The sequence below is a fragment of the Palaemon carinicauda genome, chromosome 3 (genome assembly GCF_036898095.1).
Source record: "Palaemon carinicauda isolate YSFRI2023 chromosome 3, ASM3689809v2, whole genome shotgun sequence".
In the NCBI taxonomy this organism is placed as follows: domain Eukaryota; kingdom Metazoa; phylum Arthropoda; class Malacostraca; order Decapoda; family Palaemonidae; genus Palaemon; species Palaemon carinicauda.
Genome location: NC_090727.1, coordinates 177,381,604 through 177,389,727, shown reverse-complemented (window position 1 = coordinate 177,389,727; position 8,124 = coordinate 177,381,604).

Genomic DNA, 8,124 nt, shown 5'->3' with positions numbered 1-8,124 from the left:
AAGGACCTGGGATAGGGAATCGATTGGGATTAGGATTAATTAGAAATGAAGCTTTTGTGAAGAGGGATTCTTAAAGAATTGGAATAGAAAAAGGTTGTCTTGGATAAGGATTGATAAGAAGGATTTAGAATTTAAGGAAAAGATTTTTGAAGGATTAAGAATAGGAAAAGGATGCCTTGGATAAAGATTGGTAATTAGGACACAGAAATCTAAGGACTGGAATTTTTAAGGATAAGGAATAGGAAAAGGGTGCCTTGCATATAGATTGGTAAAAGGGATATTGGAATTTAAGGACATGAATGTTTAGGAATTGCGAAAAGGTAAAGATTGTATTGGATAAAGATTAGTAATAAGGATATAGGAATTTCATGACAGGATTTTTCAAGGACAGGGAACGGGAAAAGGATATATTGAATAAGGACTGGTAAAAAGGATATAGGAATTTTAGGACAGGAATTTTTGAGGGTTGGGAATAGGAAAATGCTGTCTTGGATAAGGATTGGTAAAAATTATATAGGAATTTAGGGACTGGAAATTTTTAAGGATTAGGTATAAGAAAATGTTGTATTGGATAAGGATTGATAAAAAGGATATGGGAATTAAAGGACAGGAATTTTAAAGATTAGGAATAGGAAAAAGTTTTCTTGGATAAGGATTAGTGAACAGGATATTAGGAATCTATAGACTGGAATTTTTTTTGAGGATTAGAAATATGAAAATGGAGGAATTAGATAAGGATTGGCAACTAAGATAAAGGAATTTGAGGACAATTATTTTTAAGGAATAGGAATAGGAAAATTATATATTGAATAAGGATTGGAAAAGGGGAAAGGATATAGGAATTTTAAGAGAGGAATTTTTATTGATTAGAAATAGGAAAAGGTTGTCTTTGATAAGGATTTGTAAAATTGATATACTAATTTTAGGGGAGGAATTTTTAAGGATTGGTAAAAGGAATTTGAAAATTTAATGACAAGAATTTTTAAGGATTAGGAATAGGAAAAGGTTGTCGTGGATAAGGATTGCTGAAAGGATGTAGGAGTTTAAGGATAGGCATTTTTAAGGATAGTGAATGGGAAAATTTTGTCTTGGATAAGGATTGGTAAGAAGGATATTGGAATTTAGGAACTGGAATGTTTTAACCAATAGGAAAATGTTGTCTTGGATAAGGATTGGTAAAAAGGTTATTGGAATTTAGAGACTGGACTGTCTTAAGGATTAGGAATGGGAAAATGTTGTCTTGGATAAGGATTGGTAAAAAGGATATTGGAATTTAGGGACTAGAATGTTTTAAGGAATAGGAAAATTTTGTCTTGGATAAGGATTAGTGAAAAGGATTTTGGAATTTAGGAACTGGAATATTTTAAGGATTAGGAATAGGAAAATGTTGTCTTGGATAAGGATTGGTAAAAAGAATATTGGAATTTAGGGACTGGAATGTTTTAAGGATTAGGAAAAGGAAAATGTCTTGGATAAGGATTAGTAAAAAGGATATTGAAATTTTAGGACTGGAATGTTTTAAGGATTAGGAATAGGAAAATGTTGTCTTGGATAAGGATTGGTAAAAAGAATATTGGAATTTAGGGACTGGAATGTTTTAAGGATTAGGAAAAGGAAAATGTCTTGGATAAGGATTAGTAAAAAGGCTATTGAAATTTTAGGACTGGAATGTTTTAAGGATCAGGAATAGGAAAATGTTGTCTTGGATAAGGATTGGTAAAAAGGATACTGGAATTCAGGGACTGGAATGTTTCAAGGATTAGGATTAGGAAAATGTTGTCTTGTATAAGGATTAGTAAAAAGGATATTGGAATTTAAGGACTGGAATATTTTAAGGATTACGAATTGGAAAATGTTGTCTTGAGTTTGGATTGGTAAAAAGGATATTGGAATTTAGGGACTGGAATGTTTTAAGGAATAGGAGAATGTTGTCTTGGATACGGACTGGTAATAAGGATATTGGAATTTAGAGACTGGGCTGTTTTAAGGATTAGTAATAGATAATTGTTGTCTTCGATAAGGATTGGTAAAAAGTATATAGGAATTTAGAGACTTGAAGGTTTTAAGGATCAGGAATAGGAAAATGTTGTCTTGGATAAGTATTGGTAAGAGGATATTGGAATTAGGGACTGGAATGTTATAAGGATTAGGAATTGGAAAATGTTGTCTTGGATAAGGATTGGTAAAAAGGATATTGGAATTTAGGGGCTGGAGTGTTTTAAGGAGTGGGAATAGGAAAATGTTGTCTTGGATAAGGATTGGTAAAAAGGATACTGGAATTTAGGGACTGAAATGTTCTAAGGATTAGGAATAAGAAAATGTTGTCTTGGATAAGGATTGGTAAAATGGATATAGGAATTTAGGGACTTGAATGTTTTAAGGATCAGGAATAGGAAAATGTTGTCTTGGATAAGGATTGGTAAATAGGATACTGGAATTCAGGGACTGGAATGTTTTAAGGATTAGTAAGAGGAAAATGTTGTCTTGGATAAGGATTGGTAATAAGGATATCTGAACTTAGAGACTGGAATGTTTTAAGGATTAGGAATAGGAAAATGTTGTCTTGTATAAGGATTGGTAAAATGGATATAGGAATTTAGGGACTGGAATGTTTTAATGATTAGTAAAAGGAAAAGGTTGTGTTGGATAAGGATTGAAAATAAGGATATAGGGTTTTTTGGACAGGGATTTTTAAGGATTGGGAATAGGGTTGTCTTGGATAAGGATTGGTAAAAAATATATTGGAATATAGGGACTGGATTTTTTTAAGGATTAGTAAGAGGAAAATGTTGTCTTGGATAAGGAATGGTAATAAGGATATTGGAACTTACAGACTGGAATGTTTCAAGGATTAGGAATAGGAAAATTTTTTCTTGTATAAGGATTGGTAAAATGGATATAGGAATTTAGGAACTTGAATGTTTTAAGGATCAGGAATAGGAAAATGTTGTCTTGGATAAGGATTGGTAAATAGGATACTGGAATTCAGGGACTGGAATGTTTTAAGGATTAGTAAGAGGAAAATGTTGTCATGGATAAGGATTGGTAAAAAGGATATTGGAATTTAGGGGCTGGAGTGTTTTATGGATTGGGAATAGGAAAATGTTGTCTTGGATAAGGATTGGTAAAAAGGATATTGGAATTTAGGGGCTGGAATGTGTTAAGGATTAGGAATAGGAAAATTTTGTCTTGGATAAGGATTGGTAAATATGATACTGGAATTCAGGGACTGGAATGTTTTAAATATTAGTAATAGGAGAATGTTGTCTTGAATAAGGATTGGTAAATAGGATATTGGAATTTAGGGGGTGGAATGTTTTAAGGATTAGTAATAGGAAAATGTTGTCTTGGATAAGGATTGGTAAATAGGACATTGGAATATAGGGGGTGGAATGTTTTAAGGATAAGGATTGGTAAATAGGATATTAGAATTTAGGTGGTGGAATGTTTTAAGGATTTGTAATAGGAAAGTGTTGTCTTGGATAAGGATTGGTAGATAAGATATTGGAATTTAGGGAGTGGAATGTTTTAAGGATTAGTAATAGGAAAATGTTGTCTTGGATAAGGATTGGTAAATAGGATATTGGAATTTAGGGGGTGGAATGTTTTATGGATTTGTAATAGGAAAGTGTTGTCTTGGATAAGGATTGGTAAATAGGATATTGGAATTTAGGGGGTGGAATATTTTAAGGATTAGTAATAGGAAAATGTTGTTTTGGATAAGGATTGGTAAACAGGATATTGGAATTTAGTGGGTGGAATATTTTAAGGATTAGTAATAGGAAAATGTCTTGGATAAGGATTGGTAAATAGGATATTGGAATTTAGGGGGTGGAATGTTTTAAGGATTAGGAATAAGAAAATGTTGTCTTGGATAAGGATTGGTAAAAAGGTTATTGGAATTTAGGGACTAGAATGTTTTAAGGATTTGTAATAGGAAAATGTTGTCTTGGATAAGGATTGGTAAATAGGATATTGGAATTTAGGGGGTGGAATGTTTTAAGGATTAGGAATAAGAAAATGTTGTCTTGGATAAGGATTGGTAAAAAGGTTATTGAAATTTAGGGACTGGAATGTTTTAAGGATTAGTAATAGGAAAATATTGTCTTGGATAAGGATTGGTAAATAGGATATTGGAAATTAGGGAATGGAATGTTTTAAGGATTAGGAATAGAAAAATGTTGTCATGGATAAGGATTGGTAAAAAGGATATTGGATTTTAGGGACTGGAATGTTTTAAGGATTAGGAATAGGCATATGTTGTCTTGTACAAGGATTGGTAAATAGGATATTGGAATTTAGGGACTGGAATGTTTTAAGGATTAGGAATAAGAAGATGTCTTGGATAAGGATTGGTAAAAAGGATATTGGAATTTAGGGACTGGAATTTTTTAAGGATTAGGAATAGGAAAATGTTGTCTTGGATAAGGATGGGTAAAAAGGATATTGGAATTCAGGGACTGCAATGTTTTAAGGATTAGTAATGGGAAAATGTTGTCTTGGATAAGGATTGGTAATAAGGATATTTGAACTTAGAGACTGGAATGTTTTAAGGATCAGGAATAGGAAAATGTTGTCTTGGATAAGGATTGGTAAAACGGATATAGGAATTTAGGGACCTGAATGTTTTAAGGATCAGGAATAGGAAAATGTTGTCATGGATTAGGATTGGTAAAAATGGGTATTAGAATTTAGGAACTGGAATGTTTTAAGGATTAGTAAGAGGAAAATGTTGTCTTGGATAAGGTTTGGTAAAAAGGATATTGGAATTTAGGGGCTGGAATGTGTTAAGGATTAGGAAAAGGAAAATGTTGTCTTGGATAAGGATTGGTAAATAGGATATTGGAATTCAGGGACTGGAATGTTTCAATGATTTGTAATAGGAGAATGTTGTCTTTGATAAGGATTGATAAATAGGATATTGGAATTTAGGGACTGGAATGTTTTAAGGATTAATAATAGGAAAATGTTGTCTTGGATAAGGATTGGTAAATAGGATATTGGAATTTAGGGACTGGAATGTTTTAAGGATAAGGATTGGTAAATAGGATATTGGAATTTAGGGGGTGGAATGTTTTAAGGATTAGTAATAGGAAAATGTTGTCTTGGATAAGGATTGGTAAAAAGGTTATTGAAATTTAGGGGCTCTAATCTTTTAAGGATTAGTAATAGGAAAATGTTGTCTTGGATAAGGATTGGTAAATAGGATATTGGAATTTAGGGGGTGGAATGTTTTAAGGATTAGGAATAGGAAAATGTTGTCATGGATAAGGATTCGTAAAAAGGATATTGGATTCCAGGGACTGGAATATTTTAAGGATTAGGAATAGGAAAATGTTGTCATGGATAAGGATTCGTAAAAAGGATATTGGATTTTAGGGACTGGAATGTTTTAAGGATTAAGATTAGGAAAATGCTGACTTGGATAAGGAATGGAAAATAGAAATTTAATGACAGGAAATTTTAAAGATTAGGATTAGGAAAACGTTGTCTTAGATAAGGATTGATGAAAAGGATATAGGAATTTTAGGCCAGGAATTTTTAAGAATTGGGAATAGGAAAATGCTGTCTTGGATAAGGATTGATTATACGGACATTGGAATTTATGGACTGGAATATTTTAAGGATTAGTATAGGAAAATGTATTGAATAAATATTGGTAAAAGGATATTAGAATCTAAGGACTAGTAGTGTTTAAGGATTATGAATAGGAAAAGGTTGTCTTGGATAAAGATTGGTAAAAGGGATTTTGAGATTCAGGGACTGGAATTCTTCAAGGATTAAGAATAGGAAATGTAGTTTTTGATAAGGATTGGTAACAAGGATTAAGGAATTTAAGGACATAAATTTTCTAGGATTAAGAATAGGAAAATCCTGTTTTTGATAAGGATTGGTAAAAACGATATAGGAATTTAAGGACAGGAACTTTTAAGGATTAGGAATAGAAAAGTGCGGTCTTTGATAAGGATTGGTGAAAAGGATATTGGAATATAGAAACTGGAATTTTTAAGGATTAGGGATAGGATAATGTCTTAAATAATGAGTGGTAAAAAGGATATTAGAATTTAAGGACAGGAATGTTTAAGGATTAGGAACATGAAAAGGTGGTTTTGGATAAGGATTGGTATAAAGAATAGGGGAATTTTAAGAAACAAATTTTTAAGGATTGTGAATAGGAAAATGCGGTCATGGATAAGGATCGGTAAAAATTTTATAGAAATTTAAGGACGTTAATTTTTAGGGATTAGGAATTGGAAAAGGCTGTCTTGGATAAGGGTTGGTAGAATGGATATTGGAGTTTGTAAACTAGAAAAATTTGAGTTTTGGGAATAAGAAAAGGTTGTCATAGATGAAGATTATTAAAAAGGATATAATAATTTAGGGACAGGAATGTTTAAGGATTAGGAATAGGAAAAGTTTGTCTTGGATATGGATTGGTAAAAGGATATAGGTATTTTAGGACGGGAACTTTTAAGGTGAGGAATAGGAAAAGGTTGTTTTGGATAAGGATTAGTAAAAAGGATATAGCATTATTAGGAAAGGAATTTTTAAGATTAGGAATAGAAAATGCTGTTTTGAATAGGGATTGGCTCTAATGATATAGAAATTTAAGGACAGGAATTTTTAAGGATTAGGAATAGGGAAGGGTTGTCGTAGATGAGGATTGGTAAGAGGATATAGGAACTTTAGGGCTGAAATTTTTAAGGATCAGGTATAGGAAACTGCTGTTTTGGATAAGGATTGGTAAAAAGTACATTGGAATTTAGGTACTTGAAATTTTTAAAGATTAGGAATAGGAAAATTTTGTTTTGGATAAGAATTGGTAAAAAGTATATTTGAATTCAGGAACTGGAATTTTTTAAAGATTGGGAATAGGAAAATGTTGTCTTGGATAAGGAATGGAAAATGGAAATTTTAAGGGATATGGAATAGGAAAGGTTTGTGTTGGATAATAGTTGGTAAAATGGATATTGGAGTTTAGGGACTGGAAATTTTTAAGGACTGGAAATAGGAAAAGGTTACCTTGGATAAAAATGTGTAAAAAGGCTTTTGAAATTTAGCGACTAGAATTTCTTAACGATTAGGAATAGGAAAATCTTGTTTTGGATAAGGATAGGTAAAAAGGATTAAGGAATTTAAGGACACGAATGTTTAAGGATTAGGAATAAGAAAAGATTATTTTGATTAAGGATTGGTAAAAAGGGTATAGGAATTTTCAAGGATTAAGAATAGGAAAAGGCTGTCTTGGATAAGGATTGGCAAAAATGTTATAGAGATTTATGAACAGGAATTTTTAAGGATTAGGAACAGGAAAAGGTTGTCCTGGTTACGGGTTGGTAAAATGGATACTGGAGTTTATGGAGTAGAAACTTGTAAGGATTGGGTATAGGAAAAGGTTGTCTTTGATAAGGATTGGTAAGAAGGATCAAGGAATTTAAGGACATTAATTTTGAAGGGTCAGGAATAGGAAAAGGATTCATTAGATAAGGATTGGTAAAAATGGATATAGGAATTTTAGGAGAGGAATTTCTAAGGATTAAGAATAGGAAAATGATGTCTTGAATAAGGATTGGTAAAATGATATAAGAATTTTAAAAGGTAAATTTTTAAGGATTGTTAAAACAGGATATAGTGATTTAAGGACAGGAATTTGTAAGGATTAGGAATAGGGAGAGGTTGTCCTGGATAAGGATTGGTGAAGAGGATATAGAAATTTTAGGAAAGGAATATTTAAGGATTATGAATAGGAAAATGCGGTCTTGGAAACGGATTGGCAAAGATTATTTAGAAATTTAAGGACAGGAATTTCAGGGATTAGGAATAGGAAAAGGTTGTCTTGGATAAGGGCTGGTAAAATGGATGTTGGAGTTTACTGACTGGAAACTTTCAAGGATTAGGAATAGGAAAAGGTTGTCTTGGATAAAGATTATTGAAAAGGATATAGGAATTTAAGGACTGGAATTTTCAAGGATTAGGAATAGGAAAGGTTGTCTTGGATAAGGATTGGTAAAATGATATAGGAATTTTAGGACAGGAATTTCTAAGGATTAGGAATAGGAAAAGGCTGTCTTGGATAAGGATTGGTAAAAAGTATATAGAAATTTAGGAACTGCAATTTTTTAA